General features: G+C 34.2%; 1 long non-coding RNA gene across 1 annotated transcript; it reads left to right on the forward strand.

The window, feature by feature from the left end:
• The first annotated feature begins 13,612 nt into the window (after positions 1–13,612).
• LOC101268809 (uncharacterized) lies at positions 13,613–16,990 on the forward strand. Its single transcript, XR_743452.3, has 2 exons — positions 13,613–13,937; positions 16,561–16,990. It is a non-coding gene; the product is annotated as an uncharacterized lncRNA (long non-coding RNA).
• The last annotated feature ends 3,175 nt before the right edge of the window (positions 16,991–20,165 follow it).

Here is a 20,165-nt window from a genome sequence, read left to right on the forward strand (position 1 = left end):
AGAGAGAATATCCACTGTGAAAGCCTCCTGTGACGGTATAAAAGATAGAGAATTTGAACGAGAAGTGAGTCACACAACTTACTAATTCGATCTTTGATTTCTACCACTCCCGTTTTTTGTTTCTTCGACAAAAAATTTCTCAAATTACCGCTATTTTCAAATTTTTCATATTCACCGGGAGCCATGATTTTAGGTCCAAAAGAATCAAATATATTTTGTTTGACTTTTTAGATAGTTGCACAAGTATACGTCTTCTTCGTAATAAAACCAACATAAATAAAATTATAGAAACTTAGTACGTGATAAAAAAAGGTTAGTACTGTAAAGAAAACTCAGAATATAAGAAGAAAAAGACAAGAAGTATAAGATAGAGGAGAAATTTTTTTTTATTCAAGTATGTCTTCCAAATGGTGAGTGATTATCTATTTATAGTGTTGAGATATCACTCCAAAAGTCATCTAATTAATAGATACATAGTTATCTTGAAAGTTGTATCACGTTGAAAACACCTATACATGAATCCATTTAATAGTGGATAAGTCTAATGCATAATCCACATATACTATACAATGGATTTACAACACTCCCCTTTAGATATCCATAGATTATGTGCCTCGTTAAAACCTTACTAGGAAAAACCCAGTAGAAAAAAGCCTAGTGAATGAAAAAGAGTACACATATCTCATAATATGCTTTGAATGTTGCCTCGTTAAAAACCTTACCAGGAAAACCCAACTTGGGACAAAACCATAGTTAAGGAAAAGAGTACAACGCATATTTCTCTCCCCCTGATGAAAATTTTACTTGATATCTCGGAGACGGCGCATTCCAATCTTGTATCTCAACTTCTCAAACGTTGATGTTGGCAATGCCTTAGTGAATAAATCAACAAGATTATCACTTGAACAAATTTGTTGAACTTCTATCTCACCATTTTGTTGAAGATCATGCATGAAAAAAGAACTTTGCTAAAATATGTTTGTTCGGTCTCTTTTGATGTATCCACATTTCAATTGAGCTACACATGCAACATTATCTTCGTACATTATGGTTGGTATATTCTTTTCCAAAGAAAAACCGCACATTTCCTGAATATGATAGGGTTATTGATCTCAACCAGACGCACTCTCGACTTGTTTCATGGATGGCTATTATTTCTACATATTTAAAGAAATGGCTACCAACGTTTGCTTCATTGATCGCCAAGATATTGTCGTGTATCCACATGCAAACAAATAGACTGTTTGTGATCGAGCTTTATGCGAATCAGATAAATACCCTGCATCTACGTGACCAATCAAAATTGATTTGGATTCATTGGAATAGAATAAACCCATGTCCATGGTCCCCCGAAGATATCTAAGTATGTGTTTAACACCATTCCAATGTCTTTTTGTTGTGGAGGAACTAACTTTGCCAGTAAACTTACTGCCAAACAGATATTTGGTCGAGTATTGTTAGCAAGTTACATTAGTGCCCTAGTTGCACTAAGGTAAGGAGTTTCATCACCAAGAAGCTCTTCATCATTCTCTTGAGGTCGAAATGGATCGGTATTGATGTTAAGTGATCTTACCACCATTGGAGTACACAATGGATGTGAGTTATCCATGTGAAAACGCTTCAGTATCTTTTCTGTGTACGTTGATTAATGAACAAGTATTCCATTTGATAAATTCTCAATTTGTAGGCCAAGATAAAATTTTGTCTTGCCGGGATCTTTCATTTCAAATTCTTTTTTTAGACACTCAATAGCTTCTAAAAGCTCTTTACGAGTGCCAATGATTTTCAAACCATCAACATACACAACTATTATAACAAATTTAGACCCCGACCGTTTAATGAAATTACAGGGATAACTCTAGTCATTTTTGTTCTCTTTCTGTAACAAATATTCACTCAGACAATTGTACCACATCCTTCCTGATTGTTTCAATCCATAAATAGATTTCTGAAGCTTTATTGAACAAGTTTCTCTTGAATCTTTGCATGCTTCAGGCACTTTGAATGCTTCAGGAATTTTCATGAACATGTTGTGGTCCAATACGCCATATAGATAGGCTGTGACAACGTCCATTAGACGCATTTCATGTTTTTCATGAACTGCCAGATTTATGAGATATCTGAAGGTGATTGTATCTACCACGGGAGAATATGTCTCTATATAATCAAGGTCAGGTCTTTAAAAAAAATAATGAACAATGAGTCGGGCCTTATATCTCGCAACTTCACCTTTCTCATTCTTTTTCGTATAAAAACTCATTTGTACCCCACTGGCTTGAAACCTCCAGGTGTTCGGATTATTGCTCCAAAAACTTTACGTTTTTCCAGTGAAACCAATTCAACTTGAATTACATATTTCCATTTTGGCCAATCATTTCTCTTTCTACATTCGTGAACAGATTTTGGCTAAAAATTTTCATCTCGTTGCATTATGTCAATAGCAACATTATAGGCAAAAGTGTTGTAAATCACAATACTATTTCGGTTCCACAACTTTTTTGTTGAGACATAATTCATTGAAATTTCATTTTTTTCAGAAGTTAGAACCTCCTCCTCATCATGTATGATGACTTGGGTCTCATCTTGAGAAGTTTTTTTCAACCCATGGTAATCTTGATCATTTATTCCTTTTCTCTTTTGAGGATTTTTATACTTGAAACCAATTGGTCTACCACGCTTAAAATGTGGTCTATACTCATTTGCCTTAACAATTTGTCCCGTCGGTATATCAACTCGACCTGGAGCATTAACAGCTGGAATATGTGATTTAATGCATTTGGTAGCTGATTTGCAATGTTCTGCAAATAAACTATTCTTTGTTGCTCACATTGGTTTGTTCGAGGATACAGTGAGATAGAGATGATGAATTCCAATCTATCTCTTTTCCCAACGACTTATGTTCTCCCCCTAATGTTGGGTATACTGATTCATCAAAATGACAATAAGAAAATCTTGCCTTAAATAAATCTTTAGTCATAGGCTCTAAATATTTTATGATTGAAGGAGATTCATACCGATCATATTTCCCCAACCTTCTTTAAGGCCCTATCTTTGTGCGTTGTGGTGAGCAATTGAGACATACACCGCACATCCAAAAATTCTAAGATGGGAAATGTTTGTCTCTTGACCAAAAGTCAATTGTAATAGGGAGAATTCCTGATAATGAGTCGGCCTTATGAGCACAAGTGTTGATGCATGCAAAATAGCATGCCCCCACATAGACACATATAACATTGTTCTCATTAGTAATGGTCTGACTATAAATTGCAGACGTTTAATCAATGATTCTGCTAGACCGTTTTGAGTGTGAACATGTGCAACTGGATGTTCAATTGTTATATCATAGACATACAATAATCATTAAATGCTTGAGATGTAAGCTCACCAACATTATCTAGATGGATTGTTTTTACTGTATAGTCTGGAAACTGTTCTTTCAATCTTATTATTTGATCCAACAATCTCACAAAAGCCATGTTGCGAGTTGATAATAAACACACATGTGACCATCTTGTAGAAGCATCTATCAAGACCATATAATATTTAAAGGGTCTACATGCAGGTTGAATTGGTTCACATATATCACCATGTATACATTCCAGAAACGCAGGAGATTCAATTCCAACCTTAACTGTTGATGATTTAATGATCAACTTTTGTTGAGAACAAGCAGCACAAGAGAATTCTTTTGATTGAAGGATATTTGGGCTCTTTAAGGTGTGTCCATGTGAATTCTCAATGATTTTGTGCATCATATTAAATCCGGGGAACCGGTCATGCCAAATGATAAAATCATTAAAATTATTAAACCTTTTGTTTACTACGGCATGTGATTCAACTATACTTATACTTGTATTGTACAACACAGAAGAAAGTGCAGGTAATTTTCCATGCTCAATTTTCTTCTCTACATTAATTGTAGTAATATAAAGGTATTCAACCTTTCCTTTATTAGCCGTCTCAACATGATAGCCATTTTGGCGAATAACTTTGAAACTTAATAAGTTTCTTTGAGACTTACTACAATATAATGCATTATCAATGCTTAATATTTTCCCTCCAGGTAGTAATAAGGTCGCTCTTCCAGAGCCCTTAATTAATTTTGTAGTACCTGATATTGTGTTGACATATGTCATTTTCATAACCAAATTAGAAAAGTATTTCTTTTCTTTTAATATTGTATGCGTTGTAGCACTATCAAGAAGGCATACATCTCCATTACTCATCTTGAATCCAACCGACAACTGGGGATTTCTGTTAATTTTCATTAAAATAATATACATTAAAAGAAGGAAGAAACAAAGTTAACAACGGAAATTTAAATACTTCAACATGAACAACATAATAATTAAAAACACATAAGTAAAATAATATGTAAAATATTAACAGATTTCATTCCCCAGCTAAAAGATCAAACATCAATTTCGATCTCCAAAGAAGTTATCAACTTCCATATGAGTAATGTCACCAAGGCCATCAAAAGCATCATCCTTTAAAGCCAAATTTGCTTCAACATCCTTATCATATTTATGAGATGTTCCCGACTTATTCTTTAAGAGTCATATGTGACTCAGCTCGAGCATTGGAAGAGGAAGCATCAAATTTATTTCCTTTCTTTTTAAAGGAATTTTGATAGAGCCTTACAAAATGCTCATGTGTGCAACATTCATTATTCCAATGGCCTTTCATGCCACAACAACGAAAATTAATTTTTGAGGGATTATTTTAAGAACTCATGTTGTATTCCCTTTTATTATGACCACCACCTCAATGATTAGTGTATCATCTCTTATCTCTGCCACGTCACCGTGCATTATTTTAGCACCGATGATCATCTCTTTTTACTTCAGATTGATCACCTGCTCCCTCCACATTTGCCTCCAGTAATGGAGCAACTCTAGTGGGACGAGCTTCATGATTTTTCATTGAAAGAGCATTATGTTGCTCAGCCACCAAAAGACATGAGATTAGTTCAGAATATTTCTGAAAACCCTTTTCACGATATTGTTGTTGCAATATCACATTTGAAGCATGGAAAGTAGTAAGTGTCTTTTCCAACATGTCCTCATTTTTTATAGTCTCCCCACATAATTTCAACAGGAAGGTTATCCTGAATACAACAAAGTTGTATTCAATTACGGTCTTAATATCTTGAAATCGTAAATGTATTCACTCATAACGAGCTCTTGGCAACACTGTTGCCTTTAGGTGGTCATATCTCCCCTTTGAAGCAGTCCACAATTCAAGTGAATATTTTACCGTCAGATATTCAATCTTCAGGCCCTCATCAAGATGATGACGAAGGAAAATCATAGCCTTCGCCTTATCTTGACTCGATGATTCATTTTCCCGAGTAATAGTGGCATCAAGGCCTTTAGCAACCATGTGAATCTCAGCATTGAGTACCCATGAAAGATAATTCTTTCCAGAAATATTTAATGCCACAAACTCAAGTTTGGATAAATTCGACATAATGAAATTATGAGAGAATATGTGAATAAAATAAAAATATTTATATAATACCTTTTCAAGTACCAACTTCGTGCTGATAACGTATTGTAAAGAAAACTTTGAATATGAGAAAAATTTTCTTATTCAAGTATGTCTTCCAAATGGTGAGTGATTCTCTATTTATAGTGTTGAGATATCACTCCAAAATTCATCTAATTAATAGATACATTGTTATCTCGGAAGTTCTTATCATCAGGTTGGAAGCACCTATACATGAATCCATTTAATAGTAGATAAATCTAATGGATAATCCACATATACTATACAATGAATTTACAACAGTTAGCTCTTAATTTGTATTGTTTTGAAATGAATCACGTGATATAAATAAGTAGTATGGTCACGATTTTTGTATTTTTTTAAAAAACTTTATTTGAAACTAAATATTTGTCCATCAAATTTTCAATTAGTTGTATTAGAAATTTGAAAAACACCTATTTTAGTCTTAATGTGCATTGCACATGCGTCTCTAGCAAATAGTACAAACCACCATGTAAGTTATATCAAAACATAGTGTAATAAATAAGAAAAAAAATAATATGAAATATACAAGATAAGCTTCAGGCAATGTGCAACCTTACTATTGGAACTTGAGCGGTATAAAAATCTTCCACATTTTTTTCAACAGCAAGACTAAGCCATCGACTAACATATGATTTGTATGGATACAAGTGACTGCAGTGATCTCTAGTCTTTTTATTTTGGAACAAAAGGCATGAACTATTACATACTCTACAAAGGATACATAACCTTTTGTTTTCAGAAAATTTTTACCAGTAAAATTAAAGCTATCAACATAAGGCAAGACATAACGCCACCACTTAGAGAAAAAAACTGCTGTGAAAGGATTTTGTGTTGGTAAGAGTGAGTGAATTTGAACGTGAAGTGAGTTTGAGAACTAACTAATAAGATCTAGGGATTCTGTCACTCCCAGTTTTTGTTTCTTCGACAACGAAATTCTAAAATTACAGCTACTTCCCAATTCACCACTGTAGTCGTAAGCGATGAGTTTAGGTCCATAAAATAAAATGTACTTAGTTTGCTTTTTGGATCATTCAAGGATACCTCTTCTTTATAATAAATCCACCATAAATGAAATTTAAGAAAGTAAGAACTTAATGGAAATGAGGAGAACTCTTTATTGTTTTTAAATTTGAATCATGATATAAGTTATATTAAAATAGGTATAATGAATAACAAAAGAATAATATAAAAATAGAACAAGATAAGATTAGTAAAAATAGAACAAGATAAGATTAGTGCAATGTGCAACCTTACTATTGGAACTAGAGCGGTAAATTCTCCACATTTTTTTTCAATATCAAAATTAAGCCATCAGGAAACATGTGATTTCTATACTGTAGTGATCTCTAGTCTTTTTATTTTGGAAAAAAAAGGAGAGAACTGTTTCATACTCTACAAAGGATACAATGTCTTTTATTTTCAAAATAACTTAGGAGTAAAACATAAGGCCAAACATAGAGCCACCTATTAGAGAAAATAGCCGTTGTGAAAGTTTTTGATGTCGGTATAAGGTAGAGACTTTGAATAAGAAATGGGTATACAACTTACAATTCGATCTACAATTTCTATCACTCTCATTTTGTGTTTCTTTGACAACGAGATTCTTAAACTACTGATGCTTTCAGATTCGTCCTAGTAGCCGAAAGCCATGATTTTTATGTCCAAAGGATCAAATGTACTTTCTTTGCCTTTTTGGATCGGATAATTTCACATGGATACCTCTTCTTTATAATAAATGGAGCATAGATGAAATTAAAGAAAGTAAGTACTTAATAAAAAAAGAGGTTAGCTCTTTATTATTTTTTTGAATTGAATTACTTGATCCATAAACTTTTCGATCAACTTGTATTTGAAATTTGAAAAATACATGTTTTTGCATCCTCATCTATTTTCCTTTGATTCAGTTCCAATCCATGTATTAACTCTTCCCAAATTACTCATTCAATTCAATCACTCCTTCAGTATTTTGAGTTCATGAGCTTTTATGTGTATTTTGCATTAAATTGGATTGTTAGACCTTTTCCTACCCCTTTCATGCTCAGTTCAACCATCATTCAAGGACAAATGATTTAAAGGGGATATATTGTAAAACCCTGAAATTTTTTAAGCAAAAGCCCAATCATTCTTCATTTTCTTATAAGGTCATATCATGTGATTCTTAAATTTTTCTTAGGTGTTAAGTTCAATTCATTATTGTGAGACTGAATTTTGATATAAATTAAGGTTACTACAACCTCCTAGCACAAAGTTGAGTTCAAAATTTCCTTAGTGATTAAGTTTTGATATAAGATTCTATTCAGATCAACATTAACAATTATTTATCTTAGCACATAATGAATTAGGTGGCCCATGACCTATCAAATATTCTGTGTATCCTCTTTAGAAAACCACCAAGTTTTTCTCATTTGATTTTCAGTAAAACATTATGACCATTTTGATAGAAAAAAACAGAATCTAGAAATATATCTGTAAATTAATAAACGATATAGAAGAGAAAGGAAATATTATTGAAGGAGTTGTTTTTTGACTGAATGACTTAAAGAGCTGCCAATACAATTCTTTATATGCTAAAAGAACTTGAAGCTAAAAATTAGGAACTACAATCCTAAAACTTGAAAGCTCCCCACGTTTAAATTACTTCCTAAAGACTAGGACAAACATAACATAGATGCATCTTATTTTTAACAGAACTCTAATTAGTAAACTGAATTTTTAAAAACTAACACCCTCCCTTAAACTGAAAGCTATCAAGCTTCAATATAACCGCACCTTCTTAAACTCATCCATTGTATTGACTCCCATCAACTTCCTCAGCTTTTGGAAAAGGAGAAACCTGAGAGATTTAGTAAATATGTCTGCCAATTGGTCTTCACTTCGAAAATACTGCAGCTTTATTGTCCCTTCATTATTGAGATCTCGCAGGAAATAATACTTCACATTAATGTGTTTGCTTCTTCCATGTAAAACAAGATTTTTTGACAGCTTAATGGCCGAATTATTGTCGCAGAAAATTGTAGTTGCTCTTTCTTGTTTGAATTGTAGTTCTTCGAGAATTCTCCTTAACAAAACATCTTGACAAGTACAAGTTGTAGCAACAACAAATTCCGCTTCAGTAGTCAATAAAGTGACAATTTTTTGCTTTCTAGAAGACCATGAAACAACCCCTGTGCATAGCACAAAAACATAGCATGAAGTGCTCTTTCTATCATCTTGATCTCCTGTGCATAATCTCTATTAGCAAAACCTATCACATAAAAAATTTCACCCGTCTTATAGAACAAACCAAAATCCTTAGTCCCTTGTAATGAGCGAAGGATTCTCTTGGCATCTAGCAAGTGAATTTCTGTCGGACTCTCCATATACCTTCTTATAAGACTTACAACATACATGATGTCAGGCCTTGTAGCATTAAAATACATCAAACTACCTACAATTTGCCTATAAAGTGTGCTATCCACCATATCTCCTCTTCCAACTTTGTTTACCTTCGAACAAAACTCAGCTGGAGTGTCGACGGAATTGCAATTCTTCATCTTGAATCGATCACATATTTCTTTTGTGAAACAAATATCCCATCAAAAAATTGCACTACTTCTAAACTAAGAAAATAATGCATATTGCCAAGATCAGACATCTCAAATTCATTCATCATAGATCTCTTAAAATTAGAAAACATGACACTATCATTCCAGTAAATATAAGATCATCAACATATAAACACACTATGAGCATTTATCCAAGTTTTCCAATTTTAAGAAAAAGAGAGTGTTCATATGGACATTTCTAGAAACCAAATTTTAGAAAGTAAGCCTCAATGTTACTATACCAAGCTCGCAAAGCTTGTTTTAGTCCATAAAGAGCCTTTTTCAACTTGTATACCTTATGCTCATCTCCAACTTTTATGTAACCAGAAGGTTGCTCGATAAATACCTCTTCCTCCAAGTATCCATTTAGGAAAGATGATTTGATATCCAATTGAAGGATGGTCCAGAAATTTTGTGCCCTCACGACAATTATCATTCTAATTGTGTCATGCCTTGCAACTGGAGCAAATACTTCTGTGTAGTCCACACCATGTTCTTGGTTGTATCCCTTAGCCACTAATCGCAACTTATACTTGTCTATTTTACAATTTTCTTTGAGTTTCGTCTTATAGACCCACTTGACACCTATGGTTTTGTGCCCCTTCGGAAGATTTGTTAATTCCCAGGTGTTGTTTCTTTCAATAACATCAATCTCATCATCCATAGCTTTCCTCCGTTTTTCCTCTTTGACACCATTCTCAAAAATTGTAGGATCACAATCTGCAAACAATTCAAAGTTGGAAACATCTTCATTAACATTAATTCCTCTTACCTCATAATCCATCATTCACGCGTTCCTTCTGCAAGCACGACGAAGAGGCTGATTTGTTGCAGCAGTTTCTTCCAAAACTGATGGTGAAGTTTCATCAGGTGCTTCAGTAGAAATTTTTTGTGTTGCAACAGCTTCTTAAACTTCATTATTAATTAAGATTGGAGTTGATTGATGCATCTTCGAATGCCAAGTGTTCTCCTCATCAAAAACTACATCTCTGCTGGTCACAACCTTCTTTGTCAATGAATTGAATAGCTTGTATGCCTTGGATGCCTCGCTAACACCAAGAAAAACACATTTCTCACCTCTATCATCAAGCTTCTTTCTTTTGGATTCCGGAGCATGTGCATAAGCAATGGAACCAAAAACTTTAAAGTGATCTACTGCCCATTTCCTTCCACTCCAAGCCTTCTCAGGTGTCATATCTAGAAGAGCAAAAGTGGAACTTATGTTCGAGACGTGAATGCTCCAATTTACTGCTTCCGGCCAAAATTCCGTGTAACTCTTCCTTGAGATAGCAAGCTATGAACCATATTGAGAATGGTTTTATTCTTTCTCTGTGCCACACCGTTTTGCTTTGTTGTATAAGCTATTGTAAGCTCTTTTAGAATGCCAAGAGTCTCACAGAAAACATCAAATACCTTAGAGCAATATTTTCCTCCATGATCTATCCGAAGGTTCTTAATGGTCCTTCCAGTCTCATTCTCCACACGAGCTTTGAAGCTTTTAAATATATTAAAAGCCTCTGACTTTTCTTGCAGAATATACACCCAAGTCTCATGGAATAATCATCAGTAAAGGTGATAAAATACCTTTCGGCCCCGTTCGAGATTAGTGTTATTAGACCACAAATATCTGAGTGTACCAGCCCCAATACCTGTTTGTCTCTCCAAAACTTACTTTTGGGAAACTGAGAACGATGTTGTTTGACAACAACACATTCTTCACAAACTTGGGAGGGAACAACAATTTCAGGTAGCCGCGTCACCATACTCTTCCTTTGAAGGATATTCAACCCACCAAAGTTCAAGTGACCATATCGAAAATGCCACAACCATGAAGGGTTTTTCACTTCCGCCATAGAGCAAGATTGAACATTTTCAATCTTTAAAGGGAACAACCTGTTTTGACTCATTTTCTCAATAGCAATAATTCCTTTGGAAGGATTAGAAATTTCACATGTATAATTTCTTAAGATGATCACCTATCCCTTTTCTAAAAGTTGACCGGCACTTAACAAATTCCTTTTCAAAGAAGGAACATAGAACACATTAGATATGATTTTGACACACCCATTTTTTGTTCTAATATTGATATTACCCTTTCCCATCACATTCACTGTTGAAAGATCACCAAAACTAACTATCGACCGGAATTTTTCATTCAAATTAGTAAAAGAAGACTTACTTCCAATCATGTGGTTACTGCAACCAGTATGCACATACCAAATAGTTTTCTCTTCGGGCTCGTTTTCAGCATGAACAACCATTAACAAGGTTTCTCTTTCCTTATTCTCAACAAATTTTGTTTTTTCTTCCTTCTCATTAGGCAGCCTTTTACGACATTCAGAACGATACTGACCAAATTTATGGTAACGATAACATTCTATGGATTTTTCAAAAACTCTCCCTTTACCTTTGTCGTAATCATCATTGGCTCTAAAAATTCCATTGCCATATTTGTTGCCTCCATCTCTATTACCTCGATCTCCTCTCCCTCTCCCTCTACCTCATGCTCTACAGTTGGAAGAAATAAAAGTAGATGCCTTCAAGGCTTGCTCATCAGAAGTTGAATTTCGATTCATCTTTTGCTCGTGCACCAATAAAGAGTTTTGCAATTCGTCAAGCAATAAATCATCTATATCTTTGGACTTCTCAATGGAGAAAATGACATAATCATACTTCGGCGTCAAAGAGCGTAATATCTTTTCAACAATTGTGATATCGTTCATCTTCTAGCCATGGAATAACATTTTGTTGATAATCGCCATTGTTCTAGCGCAGTAACTCATTACAGACTCTCCTTCGTTCATCTGCAAGGTCTCAAAATCCCTTCTTAAGGCTTGAAGTTGTGCGCGCTTCACTCTAGTAGTGCCTTGATATTTCTTTTTCATGGAGTCCCATAAATCATTAGAAGTTTCTTTTCTTAGAATAGTTTCTAAGATAAGACGTTCGATAGACCAAAAAAGGTAATTTTTTGCCTTCAAGTCTTTTCAACTTTATTTCTTCAAACTCCGTTGTTTGAGCAATCGTCAAGGTTTCGCCTTCCGCTAGAGGAGTAATACCAACCTCAACAATTGACCAATACTCCTTTGACCTTAAAAAATTTTCCATCAGCATGCTCCAATGGTCGTAGTGACTATCAAAATGCGGAATAGTTGCTTGCACATAATTTCTCTCTAAAGCCATTAACTTATTGTATATTTCTCTGTTTGTCTTTTTATAATCCAACCTGGCGCTGATACCACTGATAGAAAAAAAATAGAATCTCGAAATATATCTATAAGTTAAAAAATGAAATAGAAGAGAAAGATAAATATTATTGAAGGATTTGTTTTTTGACTAAATGAATTAAAGAGTTGCCGATACAATTCTTTATATGCTAAAATAACTTGAAGCTAAAAATTAGGAACTATAATCCTAAAACTCGAAAAGCTGCCCACGTTTAAATTACTTCCTAAAAACTAGGACAAACAAAACATATAAGCATTTTATTTCTAACAGAACTTTAATTACTAAACTGAATTTTTAAAAACTAACACATTTTACCAGGGACTACCACAATAGGGTTTTCTAAGTCAGTGACCTACAGATCACTTCTACTGGTTATACAAATTTCTACGACCCATATTGTTCACTCGTGGAAAAATTACTAAGAGACAAAATTTTGGATTTAATTCTTACTGACCCATCTACAAGTCATAAACTTCTACGGTGATAGTTTTGACATTTAGAATAAACCTTTGGGCCTAAAAATCTCAATAATATTTCCACAGATGAGATCCAGGCTCCGTATATCAAACCATGAACTTTAGATGGCCCTATGGAAGGTTTTTGCCAACTTTTAAGAGAGGTGTTTCAGACAATTCCTAACCCATCTAAACCTAAACCCTAACTCTTTTACACATGAAGAAGGTTCGAAACAATATTAATGGACCTTATTACTCTCATCAATTCTTCCGAGCATTAGAGCAAGGATCCAAGATTATAAAGCTAGGTTTTCAAGCGTTCTTCAAGTATCGCCAAACACTTTGTTTGTCACGCCCCAAATCTACCCCTAGGACGCGGACATGGGACAAGTGACCCCTAACTAACCCTAGCGATATATCATAAACATAATAAATTAAACTAAAGTAAAGAATTACTGTGCGGAAACTAATCATAAGATAATCTGAAATAATAGGGAATATCCCATACTAAATCTGAATAAATGAAAACTCAAAGTTTAATAACAATTGGAAAAGTCAAAATTAAGTACTAAAACTGAAACTAACTATATCTGAAACTAACTATAACTGTATATAGATTTAAAAAGATAGTTTTACTAAAAATAGAGTTTAACTAAGTGTGCATTTTATTTCTTTGAAAGATCATCGGAGTACATAACTACTCCCTTTAATTCAAAATAATAATTATTTTTTCTATTAAATAATTATTTTATATTATTAAAGTTAAGAAGTTCAACAATTAATTAAATACGTAATTTATTTCTCTTGCGATTTATTTAAGAAAGGGTCAAAGGACCAAGGTCTTCAACTTTCAATTCAGTGATCCATTCATTAGCTCAAATTTTTTCCCAAAAGCCTCGACACAGCTAACTATTGTTCCGAAAATCCTGCCTATTGTCATCTTAAAGCACCCATGCCTTTTCCATTCTCCTTCGTTTTCAACAGCAGACGCACAACTCCAACAATATTTACCCAGAAAAGAACTAACCCAATTTCCAAATCTTCCGCTTAAATTTCCTCTTTTCTACCTCAAATTCGTACAGCAAGAGCGTGCTTGGCATGAGACCAAACACACGCGGAGCTTCCGGAGGCAACCATGGTATGGTCATGTAAAATTTCTTTGTTTCTTTAGAATTTCATATCATATTTGTACGATTCGAGCTCACTGGAGTCTGAGCCTCTAAGAAAAATTTTCAAAATATTGGTTTCTCTCACATAGAAAGTATTCTCAGAATTTGAAGGTTTTGGGTGCTATAAAAGCCCCTCTCCTCACTGTTCAAGCGAGGTTTTTCGACTCGAGAGTAGTACCCCTATAATGTTTGGGACTTCTCAATTCAATAATTTAAAGTTTTGTGGTTGTTCGAGTTGAAGAGGTGGAATCGTTTCTATTCAAACTCGTTGTTCGGTTCGCTGCTCGGAGCTGCGTAACTCTTTTTTTTTTCTATTAGTTTAATTTCAATTTATGTTGTTGTCTTATTTGTTAAAGTCGACTGAAGGCTGGTTTATGTTTTCTTAATTTGTAAATATTAATGTATGCTTTTTCTGCTGAATGTTTCCTTATGTGTTATTTAAGTTTTGGATTATAACTGCTTGAAATGTTTGCTGTTTATAGATCATGTAGTTAGAGATGGTTCCTAGTATTGCTGATCTGAGTTTAAATTCTTTTTTGAGCTTTTTTTCCCGTGAAATGTGATTCCCTTACTTATTCGAGCTCATAAACCTATATATCTATAATTCTAGTTACTGTTATTATTATTCAACTTTTAAATCCATGTTATATAGTTGTTAATAGCTCACCATTGCCTTCTCGAGATGAATATAATGGGAGATAATGTTCTGCCGCTTCGAGTCTGTTTGGACGAAATGATATGATGAGCTTCTTTGTTCCTAAAATTTATTTTCGGCTAAATTATTGTATAGTTTGGATCTAGCAGATTACATTTACTCCATCTAGATTTTCTTTTTTGTCGTAGAATGCTTTGTTCAAATACCAGTTTTGGCACAACTATTTGTCATTCTTGTGGTTAATGTTAGCCTAGCTCAAGTCAAAACTATTTTTCTCTCTTTCGCTCGTTTATGGATCTTCTTGTTACTTCTGATTAAAAAAGATATAACCGAGTCATACAGTAATATAGTTTAGGTGTGTAACCTTCTGAAATATGTTATGTATTTATATCATAACACTGTTGAGATTTTGTTTTTTGCCTTAAGAAAACGTTTTTTACTACCACCTATGTTTTCTGTCAATAGCCTGAATCTGTTTTAAAAGCATTAAGTTGGTTTACTATTTTTTTATGAGCATGAAGGAATTTTGTATAGGATAAATTTAATTTCGGGAGTTGTTTAGATTATTATCGTCTTTAGTTCCTAGGTTTTATAGTCGTCTTTGTTGTATTGTTGTCCCTAACATTTGTTTCTCCTCAAGGAGTATCGCTTTGATCTTAAAAATGGAGATAGTTGTCAGTTTGCCTCTTCATTGATTTTAAGATGATTTTCCAGTAATCTTGTATTTCCATGCCTCGTTTTTTTTTTCGATATGTTGTCTCTGTTTTTTTCTTAAGCCTGATTAATCAGTTCAGTTGTAGTTAAACTTTGCATTCTAATCCTTTTCAATATGCATAAGTAGCTTAGTGTTGTCCAATTTATTTTCTAAAATTGATTTTCAATAACTAGCTTAGTATATGGTTTATTAAGTTGATCTGACCTGCAATTTGTTAAACTTTTAGTTAGCTTTAAGTTTCCTTTTTCCTCATTTTGATGTTCGAATTTGTTTCCAGAAGATTAGTTGATGTTAGGATTGGCTGTTCTTTTATCTATTTGTTGTTGTCATTTCTGAAATGTTTTCCAGTGAGCTTATGAGTGTGTATTTGTTCACTTAATCACTTTCTTTTCTTGTTCCAACTTAAATAAATTTGAATTCTAGGATGTCTGTTCTATACTTCTTTTGCTGCTGGGAGTAGTATGTTGGATTCTCTTTTGAATATCTCGATATTTTAGCGCTGTCTCCGCTCCTGTTTTGTTGTTGATAAAGGCTTGAAGTTTGAGTTTTGTCTAATCCTAGTCTGACTGCATTTTATGCCAATGGTTGGTAGATTTTGATTAGGTATAGAATGAATAATTATTATCTCATTTACTTTATATTAACTCCTTAGGATATGGTTTTAACTCCTACAAATGTTGCCTTCATTTTTCTAGGCATATTACTTGATTTATCTCTGCCAAAAAATGATTTTCAATGCCCATAAGAATGTTAGTCTAAACAATTTTGGAGTCCTCATCATGATATGTTCTTTTTACTACCTTTTAACATAACTAAGTTAATACATGTTACTGAATCTTATGTTACTTTAAAATGTTTAAATTTTGAGTCAAAAGAGATTGGAGCTTGTATACATCCATGAGTGTTATCGGGTTTGGTCTTGGCGTGATATTTGTTTGAATCTCTTTATGTATTAATTATAGGTATTGCACTCTTCCCATCATCAATTATTATACCTATTATTAGCCTGCATTCCTTAAGTCTTGGCTAGAACCTTCCTGCAAGTGTTATGTGATATGTTTTCCATAATTGAGATTGTTCATTTTAAGTTAAACTTTGACGAAAATACAAGCTTCATTTGATTTTCTGCTTAAAGCTGGATAAGATGTGTGCTTTCCTTAATTATCTAAAATTTGTTCACTTTGCTAATTTACTTTTTTTTCTTTTCTTTGTTTGTTGTAAGTGGCATCCGAATGAGTCCGATGGACTCCCCTCTCTTGCATTTCCCTCTTCTTCAAGTTGACCTCCATTCGAGTCATGAAAGGGAAGCATTAATTAATGGGTCAAAACCCAAATCAGTTGCAGCAACTAAGTGGCGCAGTAATAAAAATTCAAACGGCTGGAAATTGAATTTTGGATTTAAGAATCCAATTTGATTGTTGCAGTAGTAGCAGCAGACCCAAGGGGACTAAAATTGAATCTTTGGACTTAAATAATTACTACTTGAGTAACCAGCAGTAGCAGGAGGAACCAGAAAGGGGCCAAAATGCCCTTTTCATCCGGTTACTTTATTTCATTGTTTTTCACTCTATTTGTGAATATATCTTGGTAATCAATAACTTTTAATATTTTATTTTTGTCAACTTAAATGAATCCTTGAAGAAGTTTTTCTATTTCGTTTTTGCAAAGTTTTCAAATTTTCAAACTTTTTTAAGTTAGACAATCTGAGCTTAAAGACTAACTTGAGAATTATTTATATTTTTTTATAGTTAGTATTTAGCTTTTTAAATCCACGTCTAAGTGATTTAGTTGATTATTTGACTCAAAAACTTGACTCGAATAAATTATTAACTTAAAATTTTATTTTGGCACTTCTATATTTGAATTCTTTCATTATTCGGGTTACAAATGTATAAGTATTAAAAGATTTTTCATTTGAAAAAATAATAAACACATTTTTTATAATTAACTCTTTTATATATAAAATAAGCCAAACTTCTAAATCCGTTTGTCAACTGTGTGTTAGCGGATTCTCTAAAGTGCCTAAACCCTTCCTTAAAGAATTATTTGAACCTTATTGTCACGCCCCGAACTACCCCAGTGACGCGGACACGGAACCTAGGACCACAAGTGCTCCCAAGCTAACCCTGCTGGCATTATCATGAGCATACTAAAGATAATAAACTGAATGCGAAAGCTAAATCATAATTTAAAACTGAAAAGATGGGGAATACCCATATTCTATAACTGAGATATTTGAAAACAATGAGTTTAATACAAAGGAAATATTAACTCAATACTTAGTAAGTTGAAACAAACGATGTCTGAGATAAGCCTCTAACTGACTAGAAATGTTGGGACAAGCCCCAGCTGAGTCCAGCAAAAACTGAAACTAAATGACTAAACGATGAAATGAAATCATGACTATTGTCCTCGGAGAATAAGGACTCACCACTGAATCTAATGAACTGGAGATCAAAATATCGATCTAAGCGCGATCTTCTAGATGTTGAGAACCTCAACCTACATCACGAGAAGATATAGCGCATGTATGCATTAGTACTTGAAGGTACTGAGCATGTAGGATAGAGTAAACATGAACTAAAAAATAACTGAATAAGCACAAAAGTAAGTATAATATTCTGAACATGTATTACTGAATTCTGAGATAACTGGATGCAATGAACAAATTTATAACATGCTGAGATTGAATACTAACTGATCTGTAAATATGGTCAATGCAAGAGAGTCTGACTAAACTATGGGAGATACAATTAACCGACAATAAAACCACATGAGCAAAATATGGAGTCCGATGTATACGCCCCATCGAGAGGGAATCAAGAATTTGACTGAAAACTAGGGACCCAATGGGTGAAAGGAACCCATTAGTGAAATTCCACTTACCTGTTGATGAAATTCACAGAGAAATATTCAAATTTCGGGGCTAGAACTGCTGAATTTTGCTGCATTCTTGAACAAGAGTTATTCACCTTTTTCTCCTTTATTGCTTCTAATTTTCTTTGTTTTGATTTAATGATTTGACTTAGGTAAGTTTTAGTTATGTTTCTAGGCTTAAGCTGACTAAAATCTGACGATTTAGGGCTAGAGCAACGTACCTTATGGTTTAAACGAAGTGAGAAAAGGCCAAAATACACCTGAGATAATTGCTGTATGACCAAACAATGACTAGGACTGATGGGCCGTCGTTCAATTAACGATTCGTCGTTTGGGTCCATTCAACAGGCCATTACTAATACGGGCATAACAGTTTACTCGGAGGTCTGATTTTAGCATACTTGGTGGCTATGGAAAACAAATTCAATTATCTATCATTTCATAGGTGATGGGACACCTAATTTATTTTGTTCTAATATTTATGATCAATTGAAGTTGACCCAACTTCATTTCCCCCCTAACTGTCTACTAATTTTAACCTATGGTCAGACCTATGGTCCGTAGGTCCATCTACGGACCGTACTGTTCAATCGTGGATCTTGTTAGAGAGAAGGAAAATGGGGTGTTGATCGACGAACACAGAGTACAGACTGAGGTCCGTCCGTCATTCGTCACTTCGTCAAATTTTCTAGGCTGCATTTTTTGGAAGTTTTAGTCACAATCAATGGATGTGCAGCATGGGCCGTGGTTCAGGCTATGGTCCATCAATGGTAACCATTGATTACATCTGCTGATTTTTGAAAAGCTGATTTTTGGTTTATTTTGTATACGGGATGTTACATTATCTCACCCTTGGGAACATTCTTCCTTGAATGAACACTAAACTAGATGAAATAGAGGGAGAGAGCTGCAATCCCTACTACTATATACTGAGAACTAAGTTTCTGACTGAATTGAGTTTGAGAACATGCAAATTCGCTGAAAATGCTAGTATATACTGAGGGAATATGATTCTAAGACTGAAGTCACGCATGAATGATTGAAAGACTTAAGAGGAACTATTACCTCAAGCTGGAGTGAAATCGGAAGGAAAGAGGTGAGTATACTTGACTTTCATGTCTGCTGCTTCTTCCCAAGCAGCTCCTTCTACGGACTAACTCCTCCACAAAACCTTGACTGAATCGACTTCTTTATTTTTTAGCCTTCTAACCTGACGGTTAAGAATCTCAACTTGTACTTCCTCATAAGAAAGACTATCTTTCACCGCCACACACTCTAATGGCACTATAGATGATGGATCGCCACACACTTCTTCAAGAGTGAGATGTGGAAGACCGAATGCACTGTTGCTAATTCTACTGGAAAATCTAAATCATATGACATCTTGCCAACCCTTTTCATGTTCTTGTAAGGTCCTACATATCTTGGACTGAGTTTCCCTTTCTTGTCAAATCTCATCACTCCTTTCATAGGGACACTTTCAAGAAAACCAATCATCAATTTGGAACTCTAGTTCCTTTCTCCTTACATATGAATAAGATTTTTGACGAATTTGGGCTGTCTTAAGTCTATATCTTATGAGTTGAACTTTCTCCATAGCATAATGGACTAAATCGGCCCTATTAAAGCCGCCTCACCTACTTCAAACCAACCAACGGGAGATCTACGTCTATGCCCATACAGTGCCTCATAAGGGCCCATCTGAGTGCTAGAATAAACGCTATTGTTATATACTCAATAAGAGGAAGGTGATCATCCCAACTACCTCTAAAATCGATCACAAAAAATCTCAACACATTCTCTAGGGTCTGAATGGTACGGTCTGCCTGTCCATACGTGTGTGGTGAAATGCTGTGCTAAGATGAACTTGAGTACTAAGATCGTTCTGAAATGACCACCTGAAATGAGAGGTAAGCTGATTAGATGATAGACAAAGGAACCCATGCAACC

This window comes from Solanum lycopersicum, chromosome 10, assembly GCF_036512215.1.
Source record: "Solanum lycopersicum chromosome 10, SLM_r2.1".
Lineage (NCBI taxonomy): Eukaryota > Viridiplantae > Streptophyta > Magnoliopsida > Solanales > Solanaceae > Solanum > Solanum lycopersicum.